Source organism: Polypterus senegalus, chromosome 12, assembly GCF_016835505.1.
Source record: "Polypterus senegalus isolate Bchr_013 chromosome 12, ASM1683550v1, whole genome shotgun sequence".
Classification (NCBI taxonomy): Eukaryota; Metazoa; Chordata; class Cladistia; order Polypteriformes; family Polypteridae; genus Polypterus; species Polypterus senegalus.
Window position 1 is genome coordinate 8,571,220 of NC_053165.1, and position 18,739 is coordinate 8,589,958.

Sequence of the window (18,739 nt, forward strand, 5' to 3'; positions counted from 1 at the left end):
CTGCGCTCTTGGGGTAATTTTGGTCGGCCGGCCACTCCTGGGAAGGTTCACCACTGTTCCATGTTTTTGCCATTTGTGGATAATGGCTCTCACTGTGGTTCGCTGGAGTCCCAAAGCTTTAGAAATGGCTTTATAACCTTTACCAGACTGATAGATCTCAATTACTTCTGTTCTCATTTGTTCCTGAATTTCTTTGGATCTTGGCATGATGTCTAGCTTTTGAGGTGCTTTTGGTCTACTTCTCTGTGTCAGGCAGCTCCTATTGAAGTGATTTCTTGATTGAAACAGGTGTGGCAGTAATCAGGAAATTGAACTCAGGTGTGATACACCACAGTTAGGTGATTTGTAACAAGGGGCAATTACTTTTCACACAGGGCCATGTAGGTTTGGATTTTTTCTCCCTAAATAATAAAACCATCATTTAAAAACTGCATTTTGTGTTTACTTGTGTTATATTTGACTAATGGTTAAATGTGTTTGATGATCAGAAACATTTTGTGTGACAAACATGCAAAAGAATAAGAAATCAGGAAGGGGGCAAATCGTTTTTCACACCACTGTACCATGCTCAAGGCACTTATGAAAGAAATGGCATTATGGGGTAACGACAAGTACTGCTGTCTCAACGTTTCAGGAGCCCATGCTCGAGTAATGCCTGTCGTGGGTTAAATCCTGCTTTGCAGATAGTGCTGCCTGGATAGGCTTTGAAGCTGTATGGGTATAATGAATGAACGAATCAAATGAAATAATGTCACAGTAGTTCTGCGTCACTTTAAGAATAATGGTGGTCCAGGAAGCCGTGCCAGGTCACTGTCTGTCGTGGTTTAAATCCTGTCTTGCATGAGATGTTACCTGCATAGGCTATGAAGGTGTATTGGAATAATGAATGAATGATATAACAGATCTTGACCTACTCAGTGCCTTTGTAGTCAGTCATATGTTGATTCCTGCCTTGCAAACAATGCTACCTGGATTGGCTCCTACCATGTATTGCAATAATGAATGAATGAATGATCAGGCCCCGAAGAAATTAATGAAATGTCACGGTGATCTAATACTCCATAACCCAACCCCATACTCACCATCCCGGCTTAACCAGCCAGGTGTGTGAGGGTTCACCTGAGAGGGGCCGGTGTCCCGTCCCATCCGAGGCTGGTTCATTCTTTACACCCGATCCTCCAGGGATGGCCTCAAGCACTCACTGGTGTCAAAAAAATAGATGGATGACTTAAAGTGACAAGTGTGATGACAATGGTGGTCACAGCAGGTTGTCACTTTCATGATCCCATCCACAGTAAGTTGTGAATGAGGTTTCCTCCTCTGCCCAAAGGTGAGGGATGGCCTGGCGACAGAGTCTGGGCACGTGGGTGTGCGTCACCTTCTATTGGATGGGTACCCATCCTGGCATTCTCCACATTCCCTAAAGAACACGTAAGCCACCATTTGAAATCATGGAGAAAGCCTCAGAAAGATCAGCTTTGAACGGGTCAAGAAGCTGCATTAAGACAGGACTCTGGAAATCCGATCCTGGAGGGCCGTACCCTCCGCTGATTTTCGGTGTTAGCCAAACTTGAACTGAACGCTAATTCCGCCTTTTTTGTTTTTTTTTTTTTTGAATTCAGCTTCTTGTTTCGCAGTATCTGAACTCGGCTGAAGGAGTTTAAAAATAGCCTGCAAGACGTCTTCACGGGTTTCATTTTAGCACACAGATACGTTTCCCGTCTCCTCGGGGCTCTTGCTTAAGCGCCGATTTTGTTATTTCTCTGTAAATACCGTTGTTCCGTAAAACGTAAACCAATTTCCGACATGCAGAAGCAGGTGCACAAGACGTGAGAAGACCCTCAGCCTGCTGATAACACATGGCAGCCACTCTTTGAGACGATACTGGAGATAAATTAACAAAGTTGTCTGTGATCAATATAGCGCCCTGTCTGGGATTTTTCATTATACTTCATCAAGACATAACGTAGCACACCTAAGATTCTCTAACCCATTTAACCCACTTCTGGGCACAAGTTAAACTTGGGCATCCACATGGGGACAATCTAGAAAGGCCCGTTATCCTTTGGGACGTGGGAGGAAACTGGAGGAGCCCAGAGAAAAACCTTACGGAGACACAGACAGAGCATGGCAAATCCACAAAGCCCCTACAGATCCCACATCTGTGAGTAAGTGGCACAAGCTGTCGTGCCACTGTGTAGTAGTCTTAGAATGCTTTCTAAAATTCCACAATGCGAACACTGAGAAGCGGGGTCTTTTGATAAGGCAAGATGGATTACTTCTCTAGCCCATCCCACTATCCCCTTACTCTTCCAGCTCTTCCCACCACCCTGTTACTTCTCAAGCCCCTCCCACTTCCCTTTCATTTCTCTAGCCTCCCCCTCAGTCTATTGCTTGCCTTGCTCATCCCATTATTCTGACATCTCTGTCCCCTCCAGCTCCTTCAGTCATTCTCTTGTCTCACTCTCACTGTTTTACTTCTCTGTACCCTCCCTTACCCTCTTACTTCTCTAGCCCCTCCCACTATCCCCTTACTCTTCCAGCTCCTCCCACCACCCTGTTACTTCTCTAGCCCCTCCCACTTCCCTTTCATTTCTCTAGCCTCCCCCTTAATCTATTGCTTGCCTTGCTCCTCCCATTATTCTGACATCTCTGTCCCCTCCGGCTCCTTCAGTCATTCTCTTGCCTCACTCTCACTGTTTTACTTCTCTGTACCCTCCCCTTACCCTCTTACTTCTCTAGCTCCTCCCTCTAAGCTCTTATTTCTCTAGCCACTCCTTCATTTTACTGCTTGCCTTGTCTTGCATGTCTCATTACCATATTACTTGTCTAGTTCCTCCCACGGCTCTATTACTTCTCTGGCCCCTCCCACTATCGTCTGACTGCACTAGCTCCTCCTATCACTGGATTACTTCTCAGACCCCACCCTGTTAATCTTACTTTTCTAGCCCCCCCACTAACTCTCTTACTTCTCAAGCCCCTCCCATTAAGGTCTTATGTCTCCAGCTCCTCCCACTAATTTATTACTTCTCTAGCCTCTCCCTTACTCTGCTGCTTGCCTTTTTTGACCCTCCCATTGCCCTCTTACTTAACTAGCCCCTCGCATCACTCTATTACTCCCCTGACCCCTCCCACTATCCTCTTACTTCCTTAGCCCCTCCCATCACTGTATAATGTCTTTAGCCCTTCCCACTAACCTGTTACTTCTCTAGTCTCCCCCTCGCTCTATTGCTTGCGTAGCCCCTCCCATCACTGGCTCACTTCTCAGACCTCTCCTATTACTCTTACTTATCTAGCCCCTCCCATCATTGTCTTATGTCTTTAGCCATTTCCCACTAATCTGTTTTTTTCTCTCACACCCGAGTTGGTTTGTCATGTGGTGGGTGCAGCAATGCACCTATCAGTGTGTGCTCCTAACCTCTCCTCCTCCTCCTCACCTATTCTCCTCACTCTATTGCTTGTATTACGCCTCCCATTACCTTTAGTTATCTAACCCCTCCCACAACACTTCTCCAACACCTCCCCTACCCTCTTACTTATCTAGCCCCTGCCATCACAGTTTAATGTCTTCAGCCCTTCCCACTAACATGTTATTTCTCTAGTCTCCCCCTCACTCTATGGCTTGCACAGCCCCTCCCATTACACTCTTACTTCTCTAGCCCCTCTCATCACTCTATTACTCCCCTGACCCCTCCCACTATCCTCTTACTTCCTTAGCCCCTCCCATCACTGTCTAATATCTTCAGCCCTTCCCACTAACATGTTATTTCTCTAGTCTCCCCCTCACTCTATGGCTTGCACAGCCCCTCCCATTACACTCTTACTTCTCTAGCTTCCGACTCACTCTATTGCCTTGCCCCTCCCACTATCCTCTTACTTCCTTAGCTCCTCCCATCAATGGCTCACTTCTCAGACCTCTCCTATTACTCTTACTTATCTAGCCCCTCCCATCACAGTCTAATGTCTTTAGCCCTTCCCACTAATCTGTTTTATCTCAAGCCTCTCCCTCACTATATTGCTTGTACAGCCCCTCCAATTACTCTTAGTTATCTAACACCCCTCCGACCCCTCCCCTACCCCTTACTTCTCTAGCCCCTCACTTGCTCTAATTGCTTGCCTTGCCCCACCTATCACCCTTGTACTTCTCCAGGCCTTCCCCTTATCCTCTCACTTCTCTGACCTCTGACCTTACACTCTTACTCCTCCGCCTCCCCTCCCACTGATCTCTTATTTCTCTAGCCACTCCCTCCCATCACCCTCTTAGTTCTCCAACCCCCCACCCACCATCACGCTCTAACTCTTCTGACCCCTCCCAATACCTTCTTACTCCTCTAGCCCCTCCCACAGTCTCTTACTTCCATTGCCCCTCACATCATGAGAGTGCAGCATAACAGATGGATGGGCACAGAATCAAATGGCATGCTACAGCACAGGCAGAGCCCGGCCCAGGCCCCATCCTGGTACGAGGCAGTGGCCTTTGCCCATTGCAAGACAGTGACAGCCCCTCCCATTAATCGTCAATAAATGCCTGTACCAGGAGCCACTCGTCACTGGCAGGATGGGAAATATCTAAAACTGAATCAGCCTCGGGATGCTTCGGGATGATTATTGGCGATTTCAGTAAAAACAAATGATCTGGAGAGAAAATCTCCTCAGTTAGATTAGGTTTTGCCCAGAAATCATTTTTAATCTTTAAAATCAATAAGGGAAAAAAACAGCCACTAAAATAATGGACTTAATTAAAAAAATGCCTTCTGCTCCTCCTGCTCATCCTTCTTCTCAAAGATCAATGGGCCTCGAGATGTGAATCACTTATCTTTTTCTCAATATCAATTTAATAATTTAACCCTTTCACTGATCTCAGCTAAACAGTTAGGGGGACAAAAAGGGGCCGAACCTTCACCGGCCGCAGCAACTGCAATTTTCAGGTGCTGAAGTTAAGCAAGACGTGGGCTAACAAAATTAAAGCAGAGTCGTTGCCAGAGCAGGAGCCACCACGTGTTGGAAACGCAGCAACAGTAGCTGATCACGTCTAATAAAAGAGGCAATTCCTTTGCCAGTCATGCCGAGACTGTGGGCTGGCGTGGGAGGCATTGAAATGAACGCTCGGCCCTGACAGCCTCTGTATTGTACTGGCGGAGCGATGAGAACCTTTACTGCCCACCTTCAGAAAACTTACTCAGACAGGCAGCGGCATCCCCTTCAAAACCTTGAAGGAATGAGTCATGAGAGGAGGTTCAGACACAATGCCCGAGCACCCACGGCGTGTGGGGAGAAAAAAAAAATAAAGGGGGGGGGGTAACTGACCCACGCATCCACTGGGAAGACATCACAAAGACCCCCACAAGCATTCCAACAGATCCGTGTGTTATCCTGTCCGAGGGGGTGTGAGGCCTCCAATAGCTCAAGGCAAAGTTTAAAAATAAATAAATAATAATGAGAAACTATGAGTCAGAGCCTGTTGAGACCCTGGGGTGGGAGGGGGCTCCCAAAAAACACCCCCGCCACCCCAAACACATTCCTAAAAGAATGAGCTGAGCTATGGAACAAACATCAGCTGTATCCTAAAAAAAATAATTTTCATACTCATAAAGACATTAATTTGCCATACACTTTCACCCAAGGTGGCTTCCAAAGGACAACCGCTTGACGACACGTCATCGTGTGAAAAAGTAAGTACACCCCATTTAACATATTTGATCTGCCAAACAGTGGATCTTCATGCAAACAGTGTCTACAGATAAAGGTGACAGACATCTTCATAAAAGGACAAGTCTGTCTGTGTGTCCTTCCAGGTGCAATGTGTCTGCTATCCAACAGATGGCGCATTGCAAACATTAGCTCAGCTTTTACAAATCCCATACCAAATGGCATATAACAGATTCTCCATCTGTTTGAATGAGAAATACAATTCATTTTATTACTGCACAATTTTGGGATGCGCCATCTGTTGGAATGACAAATGAAATGCATTTTATTACTACAAATGTTTGGAATGCACCCTCTGTTGGAATGAAAGCAATTTACCCATGTTATAAATGCAATGCATTTTATTACTACAAAAGATAGATAGATAGATAGATAGATAGTGTGGCAGACGCACAGGGCCCTAGTCCAGCCGGGATTCCTCCACGGTGGGAGGACTGGAGGAAGCATAAATGGCCCGAGTGTTACCTCCCCCAGAGTGGTAGATGGCAGCTCCCCTGGGTTGCAGCAGAGTTGGAATTTTGTGCAGCCCTGTTGGGAACCATGGGCGCCAACAGGGGGTTCTGCAGCGACCGCTCAGCCCTTATGGGCAGTTCTTCCGCCACACCCGAAAGGCTTTATAAAAGGGGTCAACAGACACTACTCGGTGAGCCACATTTGGGAGGAGGGAGACTAAGCTTGCTGAGGAGGAGTGGAGGAGCACTTGGCATAGTAGGCAGGATTTGCACTGTAGATAGGTGGTGTTGCCACCAGATAGATAGATAGATAGATAGATAGATAGATAGATAGATAGATAGATAGATAGATAGATAGATAGATAGATAGATAGATAGATAGATAGATAGATAGATAGATATGAGAGGCACTGTATAATGGATGCTGCTGCTTGCACATGAGCAGTCGTTTGAGAACCACCCCACTTAGATGATTTTCGTCACAGTGGAGCGATTCATTTCAAATCACTTGGTGATCTTTCTAAATCCCTTGCCAGACTCCTGGTCATCCACAGCCTTCTTTCTGAGGGTCTTAGTGAGCTCTTTTGACCTTGGCACGATGGCACCACACACACATCACGAGCAAAGAGAACACCAGACCCTCGATGTGCACCCTTTAAATTAGATGGTCAGGTCCACCTACCTTCTCCTTAAGGAGGTTCTAATCATTGGCATTTCACCTGGAACACCTGATTCTAATAGGTTGGATCTGAGGTGGTGATAAATGGAGGGATGGACTCACTTTTTCCACGGGACACATCAGCATTTTTTGTTCATTTTGATGATGCAAATGAATACGTTGCACCAATTTGATGCGTCTTTCGTTCACCTTTATCTGTAGGCACTGTTGACATGAAAGTCTACTGTTTGCCTGCTCAAATACTGTATGTTGAAAAAGTGGGCACCGCGCTCAAACTGACATCTCTACAAAAGCCACACTGTCACATATCTGAACAACACACTTTATGAGAAGAAAGAGATGGATGAGGATGAAGACGCCATGCCAATCTGACGTGTCATTTGGTGAAGAACCGCGTGAATGAAGGTCTAACATTTGCAGTCCCGATATGCTGAAAAAAGCCCACAATTTCCATAGGGTGCACTTACTTTTTCACACAGCTGAGACAGGTTGTAAACAAGACGTACATTTCTACCAGAGTGCGCAAGTGGATACTAGTTCAAGTATTTGTCTGCAGGCTCTGCTGAATCAGAGAAGAAGGGCGTTCTGTATGTGTAAAGCGCCCCGCTGTCAAATAAAACCCGACAACAAAACGATAATCTACATGCTGTACACTGATAAAGATGATAAAACACACACACGCTCACAAAAATCTGTGGCCATGACTTCAACGAGACAGGAGACACGGTGGTGCAGGTGTTAGCGCTGATCCCTCAAGAGACAGGATTCAATGGCACTGGTATGGGCAGTTGAGACCACCTGTGGTCAGTTGGATTGATTGGACCGATTAGGAAAGGCGCACAACACAACTCTCTATAGAGGGTCCGCAACGGAGTGAAAACCAAACCATGAGGTCAAAGGAACTGCCTGCAGAGCTCGGAGACGGCATTGTGTCGAGACACAGATCTGGGGAAGACCACAAAAACATTCCTGCAGCACTGAAGGTCCTCAAGAGCACTGTGGCCTCCATTATTCTTAAATGAAAGAAGGTTGGAACAACAACAGCTCTTCCTACAGGTGGCCCACCCGGCCAAACAGAGCAATTGTGGGAGAAGACAGTCGACCAAGAATCAGGCGGTCACTCCAGCCGAGCTCCACAGAAACCCGTGTGGAGATGGGAGAAACTTCCGGAAGGATGACAACAACCACCACTGATCTGGGCTTTACAGAAGCCTCTCCTCGGTTAAGGATAGACGGAAGCCCACTTGCAAAGAGACACCTGTGAGGCATAAAATTTTCGGAGCTGATGATCGTTGCAAACTTCCAGAAGGACAACAATCACAAAGTGGTTAAGAAACCCAATTGTCACTCCGCTGAATTCTGGGGAATCTGTGTGGAAGTGGGAGAAACTTCCAGAAAGACAGCCACCACAAAATGACCAGCAACCCAACGGTCTCTCTGGTGCACACAAGAGAACCTGTGTGGAAATCAGAGAAACTTCCAGAAGGTCAACCACCACCAAGTGACCAACAATCCAATGGTCACACTGGTGAATTCAAGAGAACCTGTGTGGAGATGGGAGAAACCTCTAGAGGAACAACCACCACAAAGTAACTAAGAACCCAGTGGTCACTCTGGTGGTCAACTCCAGACAATATATTTGGAGATGGAAGAAACTTCCAAAAGGACCCCATGGTCACTCAAGTAAACTCCAGAGAACCTATGTGGAAATGAAAGAAACTTCCAGAAGGACAACAATCACAAAGTGGTTAAGAAACCCAATTGTCACTTAGTTGAACTCCAGGGAATCTGTGTGGAAGTGGGAGAAACTTCCAGAAGTAGAACTACAACAAAGTGACCAACAACCCAACGGTCGCTCTGGTGCACGCAAGAGAACCTGTGTGGAAATCAGAGAAACTTCCAGAAGGACAACAATCACAAAGTTGTTAAGAATCCCAATTGTCACTCTGCTGAACTCAAGACAACCTGTGTGGAAGTGGGAGAAACTTCCAGAAGGTCAACCACCACAAAGTGACCAACAACCCAATGGTCACTCTGGTGAATTCAAAAGAACCCGTGTGGATATGGGAGAAACTTCCAGAGGAAAAAACACCACAAAGTAACCAAGAACCCAGTGGTCACTCTGGTCAACTAGAGACAAGATGTTTGGAAATGGAAGAAACTTCCAAAAGGACCCTGTGGTCACTCAAGTGAACTCCAGAGAACCTATGTGGAAATGTGAGAAACTTCCAGAAGGACAATCACTGCAAAGTGACCAACAACCCAATGGTCACTCTGGTGAACACAAGGGAACCTGTGTAGAGATGAAACGTCCAGAAGGACAACCAGCACTGCCACGCTGATTTGGGCTTGAATGGCACAGTGGCCAGACAGAAGGTTCTCCTTAGTCAAAGGCAGATGGACTGACTGGTAAGTAAAGGACTCTCAGACTGGGCAAAAGGAGATTTTCTGGTCCAATTAGCACCACGTCTGGAGGACCCCCGGCTCAATTCAACACCCGTGACAGTGAAGCATAGAGGCAGCAGCACCATGCTGTGAGGTTTGGGGGCTAAGACAACAGTCAAGTTGAACACAGCAAAGTCCAGAGATACCCTGCAAGAACACCTACTGCAGCACACGGTGGACCACCAACTTGGCAGAAGGTTCACCTTCAAACAGGACAAAGCAAAGACAACACAGGAGTGGCCAAGCGGGACAACTCTGGCAGTGTCCTTGAGTGGCCCAGCCAGAGCCCAGACTTGAGCTCAAATCAAACATCTCTGGAGGGCCCTGAAAATAGCCATCCACCGGTGGTCTCCATCCAGTTTGATGGAGCTTAAGAGGATCTGCAGAGAAAAATGGCAGAAAATCCCCAAATCCAGGTGTCACGTCAGACCCAAGGAGACTCCAGGATGTAATGGTGCATTAATTTAACGCTGCCAATTCACTTAGCATGCATGTCTTTGAACCCACAAAGTCAAAAGGAGAGAACATTTCAAACTCCACACTGGAAGGAGAACCCTGGCCTCCTTAATGCGAGGCAGCAGTGCCACCCCTGTACCACACACACTGTATTATCTTATTATATTATAAGCACAAAGAGAAAACTCACATAGACATGGGAAGAACATGCAAACTCCATGCAGGACGTGAACCGCAGCCTCCTTGTTGAGAAGCAACTGTGCTACTGTACCACCGTGCCACCCATAAATTATACCGTCTTAAAACACAAGCTTAATCCTAATCACTTAATCCAGATTCGGGTCCCGGGTGATGGGGCTGCATTGTGTGACAGGGCTGGGGCCTATCCCAGCAAACATACAGCGTAACATGAACAAGCCCAGGATAGGGTGCCAGTCCATCAGTGGGTGAACTCATAAACACACACAGACCAAACACACATTAGGGTCAACGTAGCATCGCCAATCCACCTAACAAGCACGTCTTTGGACTTTAGAAGAAAACCAACACAGACAAAGGAAGAACATTCAAACTCCATGCTGGTAGGACCCGGGACGAGAACCAAGGCCTACCTACTGCAAGGCAGCAGTGCTACCACTGTACCACACATACTGTATTATATCATATTATCCAGCCATCCATTATCCAACCCACTATATCCCAACACAGGGTCACGGGGGGTCTGCCGAAGCCAATCCCAGTCAACGCAGGGTGCAAGGCAGGAAATAAACTCCGGGCAGGGCGCCAGCCCATCACAGTTATATTATATTATCTTCCAACCCAGTTAATCCAGACCAGGTGCGCTGGGAGGGATGAAGCCTATCCCAGCTAGCATGAGGCACAAGGCAGGAACAAACCCTTGACAGGCTGCTGGTCCATTGCAGGGCTAACACACACACACACACCCATACCAGTCACACACCAGGGGTCACTTTAGTGTCACCGTTTCATCTAACCTGCATGTCTTTGGACAGTGGGAGGAAATCAGAGACCCCACATGAACACGGAGAAAACATGCAAACTCTGCGCAGGGAGGACCTGGGATGCAAACTACAGACTCCTTATTGACAAGCAGCTGTACCAGCGTGCCACCCATATATTATATACAGTACGTACTACACTATACAAACAGAACTGACCTTTAACCTAACCTGCACATCTATAGAATAAAGGAGTAAAGTCAAAGCACCCTAAGAAACACCCATACAGCTATAGGGAGAACTGACAGACTCCACGGTCCTACCTCATCCCACCACGGTGAAGTTAAAGGGGAATATTGATGTGTGGTTTCCTTTCTTGACGGACCTCCAGTCATAATCGCTACACACTGTATACCAGGGGTCCCCAACTCCAGTGCTGGGGGGCCCCAATGGCTGCAGGTTTTCATTCCAACCCTTCTCTTAATTAGTCACCTGTTTTTGTTGCTAATGAACTTCGTTTGAATTAATTTTAATGGACTTGTTTTTTAAGATTTGTTCCTCTGAATGTCTTCATCGCTCCTCTGAATTGCTTCATATCTTTCCTTAAATGGCACCCAAACAGAAATGAAACGTGAAGCGAGGGAGCCAACAGAAGACCAACTAAGCCAGGGCCTCAAACTCCAACCAACTGTTTAATTAGGCAACGATTCTTGGCGTTCATTAAACCCGTTCTTTAATTCCATGGCTTATTGCTGCTGTCACTGTGGAATAGCATCCATCCATTATCCAACCCGCTATATTCTAGCACAGGGTCATGGGGGTCTGCTGGAGCCAATCCCAGCCAACACAGGGTGCAAGGAAGTAAGAAACCCCGGGCAGGGTGCCAGCCCACCGCAGGGCATACACACACCAGGGACAATTTAGGATCACCAATGCACCTAACCTGCATGTCTTTGGACTGTGAGAGGAAACCCACGCAGACACGGGGAGAACATGCAAACTCCACACAGGGAGGACCTGGGAAGCGAACCTGGATCTCCTTACTGCGAGGCATGTGGAATAGCAGACATGTCCAAAATTGTTGATTTTCTCTTTTCTAAGAGCACCATTAAAATGTTTAGGGGACCTGAGCAGATCAACATTCCTGAGACCCTCATCTTTCTTTATTTTCAGATATTGTATGATGGACACAGTTTTGCTGCTCATGTTTTGGCTCATTTTGTGTCTTGTTATTGTTTGGCTGTTAATTAAGGAAAAAGAAACAATTAAGGGGTCTGAGTCTTCAAGAACAAGTCAATTAAAATGAATTCAAAAAGAACTTAATTAGGAGCAAAAAAAAGAGGTCACTAATTAAGAAAAGGGTTGGAATGAAAACCTGCAGTCACTGGGGCCCTTCAGGACCGGAGTTGGGGACCCCTGCCGTATACAAATATGCAGTGGCGGGATGCTGTGGCTCCATACCGTGCCAAGACCCAGTTTAAATCCTGACATGGCAGAGGCCTTCTGTGAGGACTTTGCATGTTGTCTTTACTTCACATTCACAGGACAAAGGCACACCATTAATTCCACTGGTCATATCTCCAGTTTTCCTCCCAGATCCCGAAGACGTGCGAGTGAGTGACTGTTTAGGCAGGCAAAGTGGCGTAATTACTAAGGTTTTGGACATTCACAGGACAAAGTCACACAGTCGGGATAACTGCTCAGGTCTGGCTTGAGCAGCTGCAGGTGTAAGCGTGACGCTCCTGTTATGTGTGATGGAAAATGTGCGACCGACTGCATATTTATATCTAAGAGAGGCAGAGTGGCGTAGTGGTTAAGGCTTTGGACTTCACACCTGGACATAGTTGGCTCAAATCCCACTACGGTCAATGTGTGACTATAAGTGAGTCCCTTCACCTGCCTGTAGAAAGGAATCTAACCAATTGTATCTGAAATTTTGTAAGTTGCCTTGAATAAATTAATCAGCTAATATATTTATTTACAGCAAGTATATGTACATATGGGCGGTACAGTGAAGCAGTGGGTAGCGCTGCTGCCTCGCAGTAAGGAGACCTGTGGGTTCGTTACTCAGGTCCTCCCTGCATGGAGTTTGCATGTCCTCCCCGTGTCTGCGTGGGTTTCCTCCCACAGTCCAAAGACATGCAGGTTAGGAGCATTGGTGATCCTAAATTGTAACTGGTGTGTGCTTGGTGTGTGCCCTGTGGTGGGCTGGCGCCCTGCCCGGGGTTTGTTTCCTGCCTTGTGCCCTATGTTGGCTGGGATTGGCTCCAGCAGACCCCAGTGACCCTGTGCTTAGCATAATGGATGGATGGGTATGTACATATAATGTAAGAGAATTTGTGTACCTGTTATATTCAGGGAGTTCTACACTTGAAACTGCATGCCAGCCTGATCAGATCGAACTCATGGCTTGCCTTGCGACACTCAAGAAACTCACTCAACCTGCCGGTTCTTCATTTGTTTCCAGTTTACTTCTCTTCAGATTACACTGGCTATTTGCGTTGTTCTGAATTGTATTGGTGTGTGCTTTTTAAAAGGGTCTGGAGTTACTGCTCATTGCGAAAGATCCAACCACTCACCCACATTTGCTAACCTGCTTATCCAGGGTCTCCGGTAGACAGAGAGCTCATTTCGGCAGACGTGAGCACACAAAGCAGGAAGCGACCCTGTCCATGGCCCCAGTCCGTCACCAGGGCACATCGTGAAGCTGGCTGCGTAAAATAAAGACTGATGGACGGCGATTGTGCCACACTAAAGGATGTTGATGGTGAAGATAAAAAGTCTTTTGACGTGCTTTACAATATGTACACACTCCGTTACAGATGTACATATGAAACTCTGCTTCCAACTGTACATTAACATCTTTTTTTACATATCAATGCGCTCCACTTTGAAGTTATCTAGAAATGTGGATGAGGTGGTGGGCAACAGGTAATGCTTGAAGGGATGCCAAGCCACTCACTGAAAACACACCCACACACAAAAGGGTGCAGATTTCTGGATTTAATTGAAAGTTCTGGAGAAGGCCATGCATGACCAAAGGTAAAGCTTAAAGTTGAAACCCCCCTTACAGATAAACCCTTCAGTACGAAAACATGGTTACCTTGGCATGGCATGTCTCATCATTCCGGTAATTTACACGCTTTCTTTCACCTGCTATGTCATCTGGAAGACATGTTAAGAAAGCCCCCCTCGCTATTTAACAAAAACATGCTTTATATTTTTGCCTCTGATTAAGCGGTGGCTTCGCTTGTTTCATTCGTACAGACACCACCTCGACTCCAGGCTATGTACGACAAGGTAGGCGATAACGGCGCCAGCTCGTCCGAGGCACTGGCACCCTGATCCCAGCTCTTCATGCTGGAGCTACCCACCCAGCTCCTAGTGGCTGTCGCTATCGAAGGAAAAGAGCGGTTTGTATCTAGCGTCTCGGCGGCGACACGCAATATGAAATATGCCTGAAGGTGAAGGTTCTGCCAGACGGCATCCTCCATCTTAGCAGGAGTATTAACGATGCCCGAGCCGCGAGCGCTCCAGGTGAGTACAAGTGCCGTCCAGCTGTGCCATTCCAAAGCCGTGCTTTAGCACAGCATGCCAGCATCCCGAGCCGTCCGGTCGCGCCTGCGCGTTCACAGCCGATCGCTCTCTTTTTTTTCGCCTAACCTACGATTTCTCCTTCGAAATGCGGGATACATAGTTCGGCGACACACAGCGACGAAGCCCAGCCTTACCTGTGACTTGCGCCCCGGGCAGGTCGCTTCCTCGCTTGAAATCCGCTGCGCTTCTCGACCGCTTTGGCACCGCTGGCTCTCCAACCCTGAGCGCCGCTTTGACGTCAGCGCGCTGGGGGTGGAGCGTGGCGATTCGCGGGGAGGTGCAAGCGGCCAATTGGAGAACAGTGCGAGTAGGCCCTCCAGCGGAGACGCTCTGTCATTGGCTCCCGGGTAATCACGTTGGGTGTGGTTTTCTTAAAGGTGTGATTTCCAAATCTCTGAAGGTTTAATGAAAAGGAGTGTAAAAATGAAGAAGAGACTTTTGAGATGACACGCGTTGTCAAAGCAGAGATCGTCGCTGAAAACAATTTAGCACGACGGCAGATTCATTCACATCTTCTACCAACTAACCGTCGTGTTCCCTCCAAGGAAATCCGAGTATTAAGGAAAGGCCATCCAAACCGAATCCAACGCTTTTCCATCCTCAGTTACCTAAATGTGGTTTAACAAGGCCGCGACGAACGGTGTATGTGAGAGCAAGCCGAGGAGAGGTCATTCAGTGACAAGAAAACGTATGTGAACACTTTGGAAAAAACATACGTATGTAAAAAATGCATCTTAAGATTTGATCTGATCTTTATCTAAATTACAATAATCAACAAACACATTCTATTTTATCCAATAACACACACATTACTGTATTGTTCTTGTATATACTGAATACATCATACAGTGCAGGATGGAAGAAGACTGTAAAGCCCTCAACTGGTGACTTCAACATAAGCCATCTGGAACCAACAGTTTGTATACTTGGGAGTTCAACCAATGAAACGAGACTGGAGGCGTGGTTTAGATGTACTTTGATCAATAAAAAATACATTTTGAGTTTGCCGTTCACAAAAAGTATCTACAGATGTGAAGAATATGTCACAAAAACACATCTCAGAAGATCTATCATCAAACCCAGTTTCCATTTTGAAGCCATTTCCAAGCTTGGATAAATGGGGAGGGTTTGTGGGTCTGGAAAAGCATCTGGCCTTTAAAGTCACCTCTATTGGAGAAGTCTAGTCAAATCACATAGTGACCCCATAGAAAAAGAATAGCTACGAAAAGAAAAAAAAGAACATCTATCATCAAGAAATGTTGATTTGCATTAAGCTGGAAATGGTCTCAAAGTTATTCCAAAGAGATTATATCTTCGTTAGTCCATATAGTTAGAAAATATAATGGAGATGATGAGATGATTTAGTACTGTAGCTAATCTCCCAAGAAGAGGACGCTAGTGTCTCTTGACCCTGGCCACGACGAGACTAAAGACTGAGGTAGCACTGCGCGTGTTCAGATTACCCATAAACCATCGCAAACGAGGTGTTGTATTACGTTAGCTTCTATCCATAGCGGTTGCTGCGTTATTTCAAAATGCTTTTACTTTTTGATTTACCTTCTTTAACAGATTTAGAGCGGGTTCCTGATTTTTAACTCCTCTCTTTGCTGCATACAACAGCACAGGCTGAGCTCAGGGTTTCTTGGTCTGTCAGAGCCCTGCTAGGGACCCCATATCGTTCCATGATACATTTCTGTTTAATCCACGTGTTAAGAATTTTTGGAACACCAAAGAACGAAAGTCTTAGGCAGAGAACCCTTTTCAGATTTTTTTTTTTTTGGTCAAGCAAGGTGCTACTAGATATGGTGGGCTGGCACCCTGCCCAGGATTGGTTCCTGCCTTGTGCCCTGTGTTAGCTGGGATTGGCTCCAGCAGACCCCCGTGACCCTGTGTTCGGATTCAGCGGGATGGGAAATGGTTGGATGGAGGTGCTACTAGAGGAACCACACAGCCCAGTAAAGAGCCATTTCAGACCCAGTATTTTATTTACGTTTCTGCTTCTCATCATGCAAAGTGTAATACTTTAATCTTTAGCGTTTTTTTTTTTTTTTGTTTTTTTTTGTCCAACACCTTGTATGCACACAGCAATATCGACAGTGGTAAATCAACACTGAAACGTGTTATCTGAGGGATCGATGGTGTCACATTATTAATTTTACCGCTTTTAAGTGTCAATTCCACTCGGGTGATTTTCTGTGCTGTAGAGAAAGCGTAAAGGAACCAATTTACCAGTATAGCTTAAGTGAAGATAATCGCCTGTCTGTTACTCTGCTTAAATGTGTAAAAGTGATCACATGGCCAGGCTGAAATGATTTTTCGAGGTTCAGATCTGCCAACTCTGCACCGGCTTGCGGCAAAAAGCAGGAACCAACCTTACACCCTAAAACCCCGACTGTAGTACAGACAGGTGAAGTGACTAGCTCTTGGTCACATTGTGTAAGCATTGAGATGTGACCACCCACAACCCTAGTTTATGAAGTCCAAACCCTTACCTACTACACCACGCTGCAGGTGTATTGTATGTCGAGTAGGAGGAAATGACACGACCCAGAGGTGTGAAAAGATGGAATGCAAGCCGAATTGAGTATAAGAATAAAAATAATTGAGTAAAAGAATAAGCAACACGCGATGGCGCAGTCAAAACAGCGCGCATTAAACGCAAAGAAAGCAGCCTTGAAAGGCTCGTGTCTTTTAGTCTGTGTCTCTGTGTGTGTGTTTTTCAGATGAGACCGCCCTCCTTCGATCAATTCTTCTAAACAATAGACGCCCTCTATCCTAGAAGCCCGGGTTTTAGAGCGCGCCGTCCAGAAGGGGCGGAGTCAGTTGCGCTCTATGTTTCCATTGGGTGGTCCAGATCTAATTATGCAATTTTCATTACGCTTTAACTTATTAAGTATATTACATAGAAAATCACCCAAAAAATCCCGAACCATCGAGAAGTGTGCGAATTGATGACATGAAGAATCGTCTTCGCGCCGAACTGGAATCGTCCCCGCATAAATCAAAGTCTTCCAGACGATCTGGATCTGGATAATTAGATCTGGACCACCCTGTATAGTAATATACTCGGGGGCGAGCGTGACCACACTTACATCTGCAGGATTGCTAAATAATTACCAGTCTGTTTTGTGAATTTCATAAAGCATGAATAGGTTTTGGTTTGTTTTAAGAAAACATAATGAGGATACGCACACAGTACATCGTCTATAATTTCAGATCAGGTGTTACTGCTGGAATGCATGGAGATCTTTATGAAATTAGCCCTAAAGGTGAAACACAGAACGCGTGTGCAAGGTGTGCCTTATGCAGGCTTTGGAAGATAAAGAAAATCCTATCAGGAGATCACAATTATCTGGAGGCTTCATCACAGGACTGTTTAATTTGATACAGGCTTTAGTGTGAAGTGACAGAAGGGTCAGGTTTTAAATGAAACTTTTATTCTATCGGGTATCAGACATCCACTGCCAAGATCTGTATACATTTATTTTTATGAGCAGAAGAAGGGCGTTGTACCATCTCCAGATCCTGAATGCTGTTTGAATAAAATGTAGCAGCATCTGGACTCTGTGCTTCCTGACAAAACCTCAGTTTGTGATTTGTGAGGCTTATAGTCAGTCTGTGACAGACAGACAGACAGACAGACAGACAGACAGACAGATAGATAGATAGATAGATAGATAGATAGATAGATAGATAGATAGATAGATAGATAGATAGATAGATTAGCATAGTTGGCAGGATTTGACAGCTAAATTGATAGATGAGTAAGACACTGTATATTATATATGAAATGTGGTATATGATAGACAGATGGATACAAAAGGCACTATATAATAAATATTAAATATGCTATATGGGAGATAGATAGATAGATAGATAGATAGATAGATAGATAGATAGATAGATAGATAGATAGATAGATAGATAGATAGTTTAGCATAGTTGGCAGGATTCAACAGCTAAATTGATAGATGAGTAAGACACTGTATACTATATATGAAAAGTTCTATATGATTGACAGATAGATATGAGAGGCACTATATAATAGACTGTGGAAGATCAGCCTCAACACAGACAGGCAGACACCACACGTTTATTTACAATATCACCATTTACAAGTGTCCTGCACACAACCCAGTGCCCCTGCACCAAGCACCCTCAGTCCAGGCCTCTCTGAATCCTGTCCATTCTTCGCCGCCTCCACTCCTCTTCTCCGAGCTTTGTTCTCTTCCACCCGACTCCAGCTGACGAATGGAGGGAGGCGGCCCCTTTTATGTTCACCAGGATGTGCTCCAGGTGCATACTGACGAGCTTCCTGTGGCACTTCCTGGTGTGGCAGAAGTGCTGCATGAGCACCTGGAAGCACTCTGGGTGTCCCTGGTAATCCTTCCGCCAGCACCTCCGGGTGTGGCAGAAGTGCTGATGCCCAGGGCTGCAAAGTC

The 18,739-nt window shown here is 46.0% G+C and overlaps 1 protein-coding gene across 2 annotated transcripts in view; it reads right to left on the reverse strand.

Moving 5' to 3' along the window:
* Positions 1-14,540, reverse strand: part of camk1b (calcium/calmodulin-dependent protein kinase Ib) — a 176,877-nt gene extending 162,337 nt beyond the window's left edge. For both annotated transcript variants that reach the window (XM_039771995.1, XM_039771996.1), the window contains exon 1: positions 14,432-14,540. The gene's annotated coding sequence lies outside the window, so the exon portion shown is untranslated. The remainder of the gene's footprint in view (positions 1-14,431) is intronic.
* Positions 14,541-18,739: the final 4,199 nt, after the last annotated feature.